Source organism: Ptychodera flava, unplaced genomic scaffold, assembly GCF_041260155.1.
Source record: "Ptychodera flava strain L36383 unplaced genomic scaffold, AS_Pfla_20210202 Scaffold_37__1_contigs__length_1687728_pilon, whole genome shotgun sequence".
Classification (NCBI taxonomy): Eukaryota; Metazoa; Hemichordata; class Enteropneusta; family Ptychoderidae; genus Ptychodera; species Ptychodera flava.
Genome location: NW_027248359.1, coordinates 1,150,078 through 1,165,289, shown reverse-complemented (window position 1 = coordinate 1,165,289; position 15,212 = coordinate 1,150,078). Strand labels below are relative to the sequence as shown.

General features: G+C 36.8%; 1 long non-coding RNA gene across 1 annotated transcript; it reads left to right on the top strand.

Moving 5' to 3' along the window:
* Positions 1–1,827: 1,827 nt before the first annotated feature.
* Positions 1,828–3,873, top strand: LOC139127824 (uncharacterized). The gene is made up of 4 exons (XR_011551142.1): positions 1,828–1,912; positions 2,760–2,856; positions 2,976–3,075; positions 3,386–3,873. It is a non-coding gene; the product is annotated as an uncharacterized lncRNA (long non-coding RNA).
* The last annotated feature ends 11,339 nt before the right edge of the window (positions 3,874–15,212 follow it).

Genomic DNA, 15,212 nt, shown 5'->3' with positions numbered 1-15,212 from the left:
CGGTAGCATTCAATGTGAAAACTCAAACTACACGCCTTAAATATTGGATTGACGATTGATGGCTAAGAATTAATAACGTCATTTACTGTAAACGAGTACCTACAAATGAAGAGAAAAAACAGGACATGAAGTGAAAAGGCGGATAGCTTTTTTGCTTAAAATCTGTGATCGACGGCCAAATTCTGACCCGAAATTATATTAAGGATATGGAGAAATTGAAGGCAAATTATTAACTCGCAAAAATAAGCGAACTTTTATTTTATCCCATAAAAGATTGTACATCGATACCTGGCGGCTAAACACGTGTTGGTATGTGAGGGAGGTATCTGCAAGATATCAAACTTCAGCTACGCCAGTGGTGTGATGAGTGATGAAATGTTTTTCGAAGCCAATAAGGTTATTTATTTATTTATTTATTTATTTATTTATTTATTTATTTATTTATTTATTTATTTATTTATTTATTTATTTATTTATTCATTTATTCATTTATTTATTTATAACTCGCTTATTTGTTTGCTTATTTGTCAGTTGTGTATTTTTGTTGACTAGTTTGTCATTAAACATGTTATTTTTAAATTTCCTTTCTATTTATTCATTCTATTGTTTATTTACGATAATATTATCAATTATTTTTGCCATTTATAACATTTGTCAAACATTTCAAATATTGTTAAATCTTATCTATGTTATTGCCTTCAGTTTTGTTTAAAATTGACATCAGTTTTCAGAATCGTCGCTTTCAAAGCGTACCTTTGTGCATTTAGAAACCGTACATCATAAGTGTATTTAACCACAGAGTAAGATACACAGAGTGGCAACACCTATTGTTTAAGGCGTGAAGCGGTTACGTAAGCAATCCATGTTTGCCTCGCCTCACGAAGCTCTTGGCTCTCTTTTCGAAGAGTGCCGACCATGCACCCTTCGGTAATTTTCGGATTTTCACCAATTGTTAAGCGAAAGTATGTTCGACAAAGTTTGTGTTGTTGTTGTCGTGTGGTGCTGATCGGAATTGATGTGCTGGCAAAAACGGGAGTGTTTTGAGCTTCAGGAAAGTGGGTGTCACCGTTTTAAAAATTCCTCTCATAATTTTTATGAATATATAATGAGTGTGTTTGAACAAAATTGAAAGTCTTTTATCGATACTGTCTGGTTTTACTCAATGGCTTACGGTCAGTCATACCGTCTTTTACACGTGCGTCAAAAAAGGACATGTTTATGAAACTGCTGGCGTGTTATGTTTTGATTGGCGTGAAGCAGTGTTTCTGGCCTGAGAGCTCACAAAGTAACTATGGTTGCTATGCGACTGGCAGTACGATGCCATCTCGTCGTATGTTTCGCATAATCTCGTGTAATTATCAACCACAAACAAAGCCTCCAAAAAGTTTAACACCTTTGAAGCTCATTTTAATATGAAAAGCCAATAGTCTACTGAGACGACCATGGAACAAAAGGCATGCAAGTGTTGCCACTCTGTTTATGTTACTCTGTGATTTAACTAAAAGTTGCATCATTGACTATTCAATGATAAAGAAGCTTTCCACGTTTTACCGCTCACGGCGGGAAAAAAGTCAGTATCGGCTGTTGGGACTTGCCCAGTGCAGTAAATATGTTCACGTAACGAATATTCAGCCCATAAAATAGCGTTTATACATTAAGTAATTGTATACAGGAACAAACACGCATTGTAGAAGAAATATATACTATAAATGGTCCAAATTTGATTTTAATACCTTAAGTCACAAAATTAACAATACTAATCAAGAGGTACGCTTTTATCAATGTTTATTTTCTCTCATATAGAAAATCCCCTACCAATGGATGGCACCTGAATCGTTGATGCATAAAAAGTTCTCGTTGAAGACAGACGTGTATTCGTTTGGCGTTGTTCTTTGGGAGATATTCTCTCTTGGTAAAAAGGGTTATAGGGATCACGTTCTACCATTCAGGATATTTAATAGTTTCGTGCGCTTGTGATGTAATAGTAAACCCGATCCGATAATTTGTAATATTTTGGCAGTTCGGTCTGGCGCTGGATACTGTAACATTAGTAAGATACTCTGCCAGCCTCTACAGATATAGTCTGCCTATGTATTCCGCCTTGTGTTTTATGAAAACATCTTCCACGTCCGTAAAAGTAAGGACGCTTGCACATCTGAATATTATAGAGATTTTTAAGCACCAACCCATGAAACATCAACACGATATTCAAATCCATCAAACGCATGGCAAGGGCAAACCTTCTTAGCTTCATTGATATTGTACAGAGTTAGGCAATGTCTGATTGAAGGGAGATTGTGGTGTGTTATATGAGTGATCGTCGGTGACAGATCAGTGATGAAGTAAGCGAAATAATACAATACTACCTCTCACGGTTTGTCGAGACTCTCAAAAGAGCAGCATACAGTTACATAGCGGACTTAATGGGGAAAAGGCTCATCTGACGTAGGCTTACCAGGGTTATTTACAAATGATCATCACAAATTTTATTGAAACAGGCTTCCTGAAACTTGTGAGTATAATACGTTTGCCCTATCCCCTATTGGCCTATTGTACAGTATCAATGATGTTCTTGAAACATTAATTTGACACACATTAGAGTTATACCGAAAGTAGAGTTGAACATGTCTAAAGCGATCTTTTGAAAAATGACCTTTCATTTCCAACAACTACGCCACAATTTATCACAAACTCACTGGAAATCCCTTCGATGGCAACAGCGATCATACATATCTCTCGTTATTTCTTTTTGATTGTAGGTCGATATCCTTACAGGAATACGCCCCAAAGTGATCTCCTAGAATTGCTAGGGAAGGGACATCGTATGATTAGCCCGGATTGCTGTGAAGACAGCTTGTAAGAAAAATAAATAAAATAAATAAATAAAAATTGTTGTTGTTTTTTTGTTTAGCTTTATGTTGCCTATTGATTAGTCTTTTTTATATAAATTTACCTTATGCATATTACTCAAACAGATACGAAATCATGTTGTCATGTTGGAAGTGGAGTCCAGGTTTACGTCCATCTGTCCAATCTGTCATCCAAGAGTTGAAGAACATCGGTGGGCATCGTTAGGTAAGGCAGCTTTACGACCTATCCTTGTGATGCAGTACTAGTTATAAACACAAATATCTAGCCACAAACTTATTTGTCGACAAGAGCTGTAACATAGGTGGACAAAAACAATCATGATGACAATGATGATGATGATGATGATGATTGTTGTTGTCGTTTTTATCGCTCCTGTTATCTGTTATTTTACTCGGTTATGCGTATTTTTAGCCTTTGTCCCCCAAAATTTATGTAAACTGTTTACGTTATTAAATTACGTTATAAGTTGTTTACATGAAAACCATATCACAGTATCTTTTTTTTTTAATTTCAGGAATACTTGACGTGTTCCACGTACGCTGCGAAGAAACCATCGTCAAGCAAATGACGTGAATAGATCTCTAATGTAAAAATGCTATTTCGGCTCACCTTTCAATTTCTTTTAAGTTTGAATGGTGATGATTTCTACTATTACCTTAAGTGTCTCATTCGAAAGGATATGTGTTAGCTTTGTTACTAGAAGTGTTTGTCATATTTGGTATCAATCGCACCAACTCTGTTATTATTTGCACCAAATGAGAGAGACAAGAGCTCCCTTGATACCGATCGATGAGTAAGATCGAATAAGAAATTTATTTTTGATATTGAGGTAGGGTGCTAGCTGGATACTAATAGATTCTTTTAAAGTCCGTGAACACATTTGTTAGATTAATTTTAATCGATGTATAAAAGAACAGCTGAAACGGATAACATGAATGTATGGCTATAGAAACACCGCATTGTTTCTTTTCAGTATGACTTGCTAAACCAGCACTGCAAAAAAACAAAACAAAACAAAACAAAGAACAAAACAAAAACAAAACAAAGTTGTTCGCTTTTCGTGTAGAAAATTAGAAGTTGTTCGTTTCTCATGTAGACATTTAGAAGTTTCTTTTATGTTGTCCTAATTTGTGTAAGCATAATGCGAAGACCCATCAAAATATGTGTTTGGTCTTATTACAAACTGTTGTCGTAAACAGCCTATTGTATAGTGAAGCAAGAATCTCAAGACCAATGTCTAATATCGGAAGTCAGCCATCATCCTTATACGTTAATAAGATCATTCGGGAAAAAATGATACACACATTTTCATAGATAGGCCCATGTTCTACTAATGTTACTATATTTTTGCAAATACGGAAAATTATAGAAAAGTATAGATATGAACTGATTTTTCTATTTGCAGAACCTCTACATAACAGATAAGACAGATCAAATAGGTTAATTCTCCATTTTTTTCTTGCAATGATGAGGTAATAAAACATTTGCTAGAAGTTATTGCATGAAATCATATTTTTATTACTCGTTTTACTAACAACGTTTACTTGCTTTGTTTGCTTTTACGATCGCCGTCGACATGATATGTTGGTTTTAATATAGTGGCTTTCTGCATCAAATAAAACCATTACCATATTGTTTTATTGACAGTTTGACTCGCAGGGATTTAAACTTGATATTAAATGCATGTAACCAAGATATGATGACAATACATTTTCCATGTATGCCGTTATAAAAGTTTTTTTTTTGTTTATCAATTACTAATGTACATATATTTAGGGTAAACAGACCATAGATGTTGTCTTTGAATTGCAAATCTCTTTCAGTAATTAAATTGATTAAAAAAGTGCCAACATATTTTACTGGCATATCATATTACTGACTGTTCATGACTTTGACTGATCTCGTGATAAAATATTAACAAAAATGATATACCTTGTGAACACACAAAACTGCATTGATGATAAGCAACCATAGATTAATTACGAATAAATGCAACCCACAGCAAATTACGAGTGCACGCGTAATAACGTATAAACTCCTCCTAAAGTTAAACATGACTGCCACTACAAAATTGAGAGAGGGCCCCTTCACTCAACCAAGGGGTGTGAAAGGGACAGTACGTGACCTAGAGCCAAAGTCAAGCATCTTCTCTAACGTTGGAATCTGTCCTGCGAGGCCGAAAGTGTAAGGACTATCAGAATTCCCGAGCAATGGGATCAGGATGGAATCCAAGTCCCCTGCCTGCGAGAAGAGATAAGAAGAGATAGAAAGATAACGGGCTTGGGCGAAATTGACGGCAATCTGCACAAAGTGAACAATGAGAACTGAATGAATGAAAAAATTGCACGAACAAAGACTGTTGAAGCTGTGTGCCGTGTGCAGAGGAGGAGCCGATAGGCTAAGAAGCATTGGAGGGAAAAAGTTGTCAGCTGATATTAATCAAGGAGCCGGAAGGAAGCAGTGTGGCAGGTTCACAAAACACATCAGTGTCAAAAACACAGGTTAGAAATAAACTTTTGACAAATCCATCAATAGATAGATAGATAGATAGATAGATAGATAGATAGATAGATAGATAGATAGATAGATAGATAGATAGATAGATAGATAGATAGATAGATAGATAAGTAGATTGATGGATGATGGATGGACAGCAGCTTATGTCGTTCGTGTGGCTCAACGGATGTTAAGTCGGTCATTTTGATAAACGCTTTAACTTGTGTTGTACCTTTTTTTACAAAACGCTTCAGAGAATAAGGAAATAATATTTGTATTGATTTGACTTTTTATTATGAAGGTTTCGATCAAAGACTCGTTCCTGTTTAAAAGTGTTGGTCAAGAGAAGGTCTTGATGGACTGAGGTCACCGGAACTATTAAAGCTAAACGTCACTCAAAACTATATAAACATTTGAGTCATTGATAAAAGTGAGAGACCTAATGCATTTAAAACAATAGAATATCTTGCTATCTCGATTTGAATAGATTGCTGAACATATTTAAAAATGTATCAGTCGTGATAGTTTGTCAATCAAGGTAATGTTTTGACTTCGAGAGAATAAAATAATTTGACGTACTTGATTGCACTATTTTTGAAAATCAAAGTTGACAAAACGGTTCAATATGAAACAAAAATAATGAGAAGATATTTTGACTATAAACATTTAGTCTACATTTAACATGTTCAATGAGACAGACAGACAGACAGACAGACAGACAGACAGACGGTTAATCAATAAGACGGAATTCGACATGGTTTATTTGACAGCCAATCACGTAAATAGATTATCAACATGCTGCAACAAAATGTGTAGCATTTGTGATCCGATCATTGAACATACCGAGTCTACTCTAGAAGCACTTGTAACACTCCAGACATTTACATCAATGAAGAGACCGATCACTGCCATCCCTACCTTGAGGTTATCCAAACTTGATGTTGGTATTAGATATCGCGATGTAGGAATCCAAATCAAAACTGTTATCGATACTGACGATAGGGGCGTCAAAAATTTGACGGATATTATGGTACAAACTAAATACAGTCACTCTGGAAGAATGAGATATACAAATATCGCAAAACACACGACCACATTAATGTTATCAAAATTGCCCGTAGTTAGTCCCTGGTATACAGAGAGTACTGTAGTTCAAATACCATATATGTGGGAGAAAATCCGTAGAATTAGTAATTAAATTGACGCAATGCTCCTGTTACTAAACCAAAACGATATGACAGTTTTCCCTACTGCTACCATCTCACAGTCAAAAAGCCGAATCATACTCAATGATCTTTTGCTAGACATTGACATTTATATTTTGTCCAATGATAATGCATGGATTATTATCTCCAAAACGTTGTACAATATTATTGTAAAAAAAACATATTTGGCATTGAATGGGATATTATACAAATCCCTGACGATTCTACTACTGGTTTTGCGAAGCTCGGCCATACGGCGCGAATGCCTCTCAACAGGTCGGCCCCTTACAATCTACACTTCTTCTCCCCAAATCTCGTATCAGTGCTGACCTACAAAATAAAAAACAACAGAGTCTTGGGCTGTCAATCTAAAAACTGTGAAATAAATGCACTTTTGCCCAAAGATTCAAACTTTGCGTGAACATTTGCATTGGCATACATATACGAAAAGTAAAACATCAAAGATCAGTGTTTGTCTAGAACAAGTGTCAGATCATAATGGACAATCAATTCAATCAGTTTTCGTTTCTTTTCATCTGCTCTTTCTTTCTTTCTTTCTTTTTCTTTTCTCGGTCAAAATGCGACGTCTACCATTCACCATGCAGTTATGTGTGTGTATGAGGGTGTCATAGGTCACTCATAATTTTTATTGGGAAATTTCCGTCTATAAATAGCGATGAAGTGAACACATGCTGTTGTGTGTGTATGTGTGTGTGTGCGTGTATGGAAAGGGTGTCATAGGTCACTCATAATTTAAATCGGGAAATTCCCGTCTATAAACAGCGATGAAATGAACTGGTTACGTACTAAGATATTTTGAAGATACCTATCTATCGCGAAAACGAACTTTCATTTTCGACAACTACGGGATATTTATCAAAAGCTTACTGGAAAACGATAAAGTATAATATGAAACAAATAGTGAGAAGATTTATTATAAAACTGTCAAGTCTACATATCATTTACCATGTTGAATGAGACAGACCAGACAGACAGAGTCTGTAAGTGGAGATAATCTCGTGGCTTGGTAAACATAAATTTTCATTCAAAAACACATGCACACTTTACGAACAGTTTTCAAACAGCCATTTCTACTAGTTCAATGCAATGTTGATTTTTTCCTTTGACGAACAGGAGACTGTATTTTACAAAAGAAGCAACATTTTTGAAAGGTAAACGCGTTTTGCTAAATGAGCTTAAAATGGAAATCCATCTATGTCGTTAGCTTGTTACTACTAATTTAAGTTTTTATCACAACGCAGTAGATTTTTGTCACTGAAATTTTCGGTTGTAGCTGTACAACCTGCCTCAGCACAAAAACACAGTCTTAATGTTGTGACCTTTGGGACACTTGACATCAAAATTCGATAACTTATAGTGTCTCGTAATTGCATGCATGACATATTTGTATCAAGTCCGAAAGACTTTTCAAGGCCAAGGTGAAATAGAGCAAATAGGGAAGGGTCATATGAAAAATTGAGTATTAAAAGGGGAGGGTCATATGCGAGAATGTAAATTAGGAAAGGACAGTATTTAAAACTACTCGTGTGTTCCGATTTCCTCCGGCCCATCCCAAATTTTAATTGATATCTATCTAAACTATATGTGACATTTTGCAATAGCCTGTCAACAAACCCTTTCTAAGCTCGAACTGGACACAAGACACTTATAGGTCTCTAAAACCTTGACTGCACCAATGGAAAGGACCTGTGGGCTTCACTGATTGACTCAACTTTATTCATTCATACAATGCTATTGTTGAATAGGTAGATAGATATAAAAGTAGGTAGGAAGTGATGAGTGTACCGAAAAAGGTTTTCAGACTCAGAATTCTGCATGTAACATTGACTGTTTGTTAGCAACAATAGACAAATTTTTTGACAGTGAAGTATATGGCATGAGTGGCGTTGATTTTAAAATTACAATTATCGGAACGGTATCTCATTTGGAGTGTTTGGTTTACCTTGATTACTAATAACGAGAAGTCATGTATGGCTGATGTATAGATATGAACAGATATCAATCAGCTGTAAAGTTCAAAATAAAAATACTATGCCACCGCTCAATAAGTTGTGAATTTTACCAGAGTAAAAATGGGTTACTCCTTATTGTAACTCCCATTCCATTAATTTTCTTCCACTTTATCCAACTTTATAGAGAATATAACGGGGTAGTCTGAAGTGCTGGTGGTATGACAATTAGAAACAAGTGTACTATTAGCCTGAGTCTAACACTCTGCTTTGCAGTCAAGTAGTTTTCTTTGCAACAATTTCTGGCCGAAAAAAAGGTTTTGGTGACGCAACAGCTATGTAGCAGTTTTAGGATGCACCTGCCAGTACAATCACCATCTCATGGAAAAGTTACCAATCATTCCAGACAAGAGTCAATTTTAGTCCCGACGCCAGAACATTGTTACCAAATCTTCCTTGTTCTGCGGTCAGAGTCCACGCTTGGCCGATTTCCATGGCTAAATCAGTGGATCCGTCAGGATGGCTGCCCCAAACGTAAGTGTGAGACCACATCGAGCCTTTAAATAGGTTTGAATTCATGCCCGTCATCCGCGCTGTCACTGGATTGTATTCCTAATGTGTCTTAAACAGAAATATTTTATAGGACGTGAACGATTGGGTAACAATGTTCAAGGTGTCATGTAATTTTTCGTAATTGCAGGTTTCGATTATCGTTGAACATTAAAATTTTCTTGGTATGATAAAAGAGACAAAGTCGACCATTTCTCATGAATTTTGCTTGGTGCGAAATACTACTTATGTTGTTTGACATGTCGAAAGATAATGAATGGGTGACCATGCATATGTTCGACCCGGAGTTTAGACAGGATAAACGAAACCATCACGAATATAAATAAATGTTCACGACCATGAATTCATCTCCGCGACGGTTTCATTGATCGTGTCAAAAACCGTCGTCGAATATATGCATGGTCACCAATTTATTCAGTATCTCCCACATGTCAAAAAATGTAAGTAATATCTTGTATCAAACAAAATGGCCAACTTTGTCCCTTTAATGTGGTCCTCTTTGAGTGTTGATTCTCCCAGCAATAGTGATATGGGATTAGAGGTGGAGGGAGTTGAGGTGTGTGGGGAAAAGAGAAGGGAACAAAATATCATAGCATTCAATGTCCTTATACAATACCTGGTCATAAGCCCCACTTCACTTTCCATAAATTCGTTAACTTGATAAATTCGGTAACTCCTGGTCAACTTACCTAACCGCCTTTTAAAAATTAAACCCTGAACTAAATCTCTAATTTTCTTAACAGTTTTCACTGACTGTGTTTGACGCTTAAAATGTTTAAAAACTTTTATGTTAAAGTGAAACTTTGCAAAACATTTTCATTTTGGAAGGGTTGACCTTTGCCAGGTTATCGTACCGTTCGGCCACTTTCAGTATTAATGGTATTTTTCATTCGTGGATAATTTTCTGGGCTATTAGTTATACAGATTAGACGTATACGCAACGATAGTTTTTATGATGTGGTTATATGTAACAACTTATCCGTATGTATAATTTGTTGTCGCCATGTTACCTTCTCGAATTGACCGAATATCATGATATCTGGAGATATTTTAATTGCTGCATGTTGCCTGCAAGAATCATGCATTTCTTATCATTCACTTGAAGTCCTTCAAATAAAACTTGCCGGGCGAACACATAGAAGTCTGCAGGCTGAGTCTACGAAATGTATACCGTCTATATACCTATTTAGCTATTGATCAGGTTTTGCATTCAAACACAATAATTGTTGTTTGCATAACACACAAAGGGATCGTGTCTCACACATGAGAGAACTCTGCTACTGTAAAGAAATATCGAGCCACTTTTAGACAAACTGGGTGTAATCTTAACAAAACGTAGAATTATAAGTTTATAGGTATGTTTTTTTTTTATTTCTAAAGCAGGATACAACCCCAATAATTCATGCAAATATGCATTTTATTATAAGTAGTCAGATGCGGGTTCATTTTCTCCAAGCTTGCTAAAGCTAATAGCGCCACTATGATATTTCGCGGAATCTAAACTAATAACCATGAAAACACGCTTAATGTTGAGCTATTGAAGTCAGAAGTTCATGAAAATAAACCATCGCACAAAACTTCGAAGCTATGCCATTTCAGGAAATATGCAAGAACAACATATTAAAATGGATTTTTGGATACAAAATTATTCGGCCACAATGCAAAATTAGCCCCTATATACACTAATGTATTTATCTGTTTATATTTTGATAGGCATGCTCGATATGAGAAACTTGGATGAGTGGAATGATATGGTTCATGAAAATTAAGGCAATTGATCGTTTACAATTACAATCTGAAGATGTCATAAAAATTTTTGAAAAATATTAATCGCATCATCCCACTTGTCGAAAATGTGAAATAAGAACATTTTATCAAAAAATAATAAAACAAAGCATTACATGGTTATCATTTGACGGAATAGACGACAATTTGACAATTTACGAAATGTGTTTCTAAATGAAATAAGAAACAATATCTCAGTAAAAATTCAAAACGTTATTAAAATTTAACAAGTTTGAAATTTCTGTAGAAATATAAAAATGTAAAACGGCTTGTATAAGAAGATTGTTAGAAATATATTTGTAAACATATGGACCCTCGTCAGTGCAAATAAAACAGAAGACTCCACTCGGCATATAAGCGTAATAATCTACATTTTGACATACTTGAAACGTAGTTTCGCTCATTGATATCTTTTATGCAATAAGATTTCCCGATGGCGACTTCAGTCAACGTACCTAGTTACGGTTCTTGATATGATCGTTTTCATTTGGCAGTCCTTTAATTTGCTTATATTGTTTCGGATGCCGTGCCCATTTACACATTGATAACGACAGTCATTTTTACTGTTTTCAAAGGTGATGATGTTTAACTTGTTTATTGAACACAAACCATGGCTAGGCCCAGGGCCCAGCCGCTGATACACCAGTCTGTGACTCTGCCTGTGAGTATACGGCTGCGTTAGTTGGTCCTGTCTCCGTAAACGAGTGGCTGCGTGAGTCAGTGTCGTGGTTAGTCTTGTCAGAGTGAGTCTTGTCTAGGTCACTCCACAAGGGAGAGACCCTTTTTCTGTCTCCATGAGTGTGAATCCTAGTTAGTTTTTACCGTTAGTTGCATGTCCATTTATACAGTATCACGGTTGTCGAATACTGATGCTATAAAGAGCACAATAAGATGACATACAATACTTTGATTTCTACCGACGTCAGAAAAGATACAAAAGTAAAAATTATCATTTGCCCGTGCGTCGCATGCAACAATTCGCCGTGACTAAATTAAAACGGTACTGACAGCTCAATATAACGATTGGTTGGAAAAACAATTGCGTGGCAGTAGTACGCAGAATACCTCCATCAGGGATAAATTACTCTGAAAGAATATCTAAAAGTTTAAAATAGTAAAACCACGAATATCGATACAGTGCTGATATTTCATGCGTCAGTAATGTCATTTGTCAAACAAAGAGGAATTGCAGCTTGATTTATCGCGTCAAAAGACGCTAATGTATCATGCGTGTGAAATATTAATTTTCTTGTATCAATTTTGAAGATTATGACACCTCGATATGTCCAAAAGGGCAATAGGGCAGTGTCACTTGATTGCCAGTATTCCAAATATTGAGTGACAAAACTAAAAGAACCTTATGCTACAATTGTAGGTGATTCTATTTCAACGATGAATGCCTTTACAGCTAGCAGTGAAAACGAAGTGGACTCTCTTCTGCCGCGCGACAAAATAAACGTAGCCACTGACGTGTTTTACAGACAAGACACACACGCACAATGTAGCAAATGTCATGAAATCTTTTTCCATTGATGAGGCGTGCTGACTTTACCAGGACTTACTTTTTATCATTTTAATTTCATCATGGATGTGGTAAACAAATATATCCATGTCTTGAACAAAAAAAACCTGAAAAAATCTAAATTCAATACTATCAATGATTTTATCCAACCCACAACAAAGGAAAGGTTTACCGTCTTTAGGAAGAACAACTGACGCTAAAAGCGGATAGCGTGAATGAAAAATACTCTACGGACCCCACCCTAATACGGGGAGTCGGGTAATCGCCGGGGGGAGGGGGCGGTAGAGGTGTCGGTCAAACACTAGACGGTGTGCTCGCTGTCCTGGGATTTCATCTGGACGCCCGTTATATCAATCGTGTGGTGATGAAGGTGGCATCGAATAATATAGATTAGGTGTATATTCCTGGCATTTCGATGGCAGTAATGTATATTGAGGTGCTTGATGCGGTGTTTGTTTAGTTGTACTGTCCCAGTTTCGCTGAAGCTACCACCTCAATTGACCAAGAAAGTTTGTGTAGATGCAGACGCAGGAAACGTGATACCGCGCCGTTCAAGCTCTTTCTGTACATAATTTACCGTATTTTGGTTTTATTCTCAACTCGTCATGAGAAACTTTTGTAACAATAAACATAAACAATACATATTTTGTTTGATTTATGGGATTGATTGAATAGGCGGCGTGCCTTAGATGACGTTTAAATTTGGTGGGCTGCCTGAAAAAAATGTTTGTGACTGCATTTATTTTGTTGCGCCGCACAACAGAGGGTGCATTCTGACTTCGTTTTCGCTGTATTATTCTGCTAAACACAGAACATGACACCTAGAATGACAAGTAAGATACACAGGGACTCCCCTAGGGATTTTCGAACAGTGATTTAGGGCAAAGGTCCCTACGAAAGACCGATCAACCCCAATGAAAGACCTGACCTCATTCAAAGCATTCAAAGGCCCTATCTTTTTTAACTTTTCAAAAGCTCTTTGTTAGGCACGCTGCAGATATACGCGATCATAATTGATTAAGTAACACAAAATATGTCCTTACGCGCAAGTGCAAAGAGTTGCTGTTGTACTTTTTCATGACAGCCCTGCGCCCACACAGAACTTGATGGGGCTCAGAGTGTCGTTTGGGCCTGAAACGACGTTCTGGGCCCTGTCTATTAGTTATGCATAGTTTACTTTACTACTTTAGTCGGAGGCGTACTTGACACCTTTTGATCGTCTCAGCAAACGATCGGCTGTTCCAGTTATACGGTAACCACCCGACTAAGACTTATCAAGTGCAGCGCCACTGCCAGTCGCGACGCGTCGACGGCCACTTTCACCTAATTACATATTCATGACATCATCAGCAGATTCCATCAGTCGCTAGGTGCTCACGCTTGTCTCCTCACGTCACAGAAAACAACAAACGAATCGACAACACGATCAAGTCAGCCAATGATAAAATCAACGAAATCAGCGACACTGCTGACAAGAAGGCTGCTAACACCTACTCACTAGCACATCGAATCGGCGAAAAGAAGCATAAACAAGGCTCATCGCAAAACAAACGCGCCAAGCGTTAACAAAAAACGATACCAAGCGGCCCTTTTCAGGGCCACCAAATACTCCGAAAAGAGAACTACCAAAAAAAACACCATAAAATGACATAGAATACACAAACAAATAAAAAATCACCGTAACGTAACAGAAAAAAAATGGCCGTGGAAATAAATCAGCTATTTCCAAAGAAGAGCCGACAACAACATGAAACTCAGCAAGAACCTATCATCGCTCAAACTATGAAACTCCGAAAAATAGCACTAGGCAAAAGCCTTAACATTCATTCGGACACCAACAAAACCAAACAGATTGAAACCACCTCAGGATTTCAACAAATATAGTCGTAAAATGTGACTACGCTACATCATGAGACACAAACAATCGCAACAACACCAAATCAAAGAAAAGTCAAATTGGACTCCACGAACAGCAAAAAATACAAAAACCTGAAAGCTATCTGAAGCTGCTAAACTCGCACTTTTAGAGATACCCTTTCAAACAAGGAAACAAAACATGTCGCGTGCCCAAAGAATCGCCATAAACAAGCTTGCAAACAGTAGACAAATTACCATAAAAACCTTTGACAAGGGTCGGGTATTCGTCTTTGTCAACACAAAAGATTACATACACGAATGCGAAAGGCAATTACGCAACACTAAGTATTATACACAACTAGCCAGTGACGACACAGAACAAACAGTAAACAAAGTACACCAACTATTAAACAAAATGCACGAGAACAAACACATCGATCATGATACTTTTATCTTGATCCAGAAAACATAAAATCCGTACCCCGCAGTGGTACTTATTGCCTAAAAATTCACAAACCTCGGCAAAAATCTAAAAGACACCCTAATCAAAACAAAATTTACTGAAGTAAAGAAACATAGAACAAACAAACTGAACCACCAAACGGACTCACAACGAGCCCCAAACATTAATATACTTGCCTCGCTACTCGAAGAGCAAGACCACTAAAATGCATTAAAATAATTTTTTAACAAACACAAACTAAGGAAAGAATCTGCACTGCGACTGATGCGAAAACACACTCGGGTTTCGAAACGCAAGCGTCAAAGGGCCACTCTATCAACTTTGTAACACAATAGGTCCGGCTGCGTCTCGCCATAAGCTTTCCCCACACAAACAATACATTACCGTACACACTAATCCAAACTTCCCTACAAATATCCGAGGCGAAACAAACATTTTATTAACACAAACAATCGGATAAGAATGTAGGAACA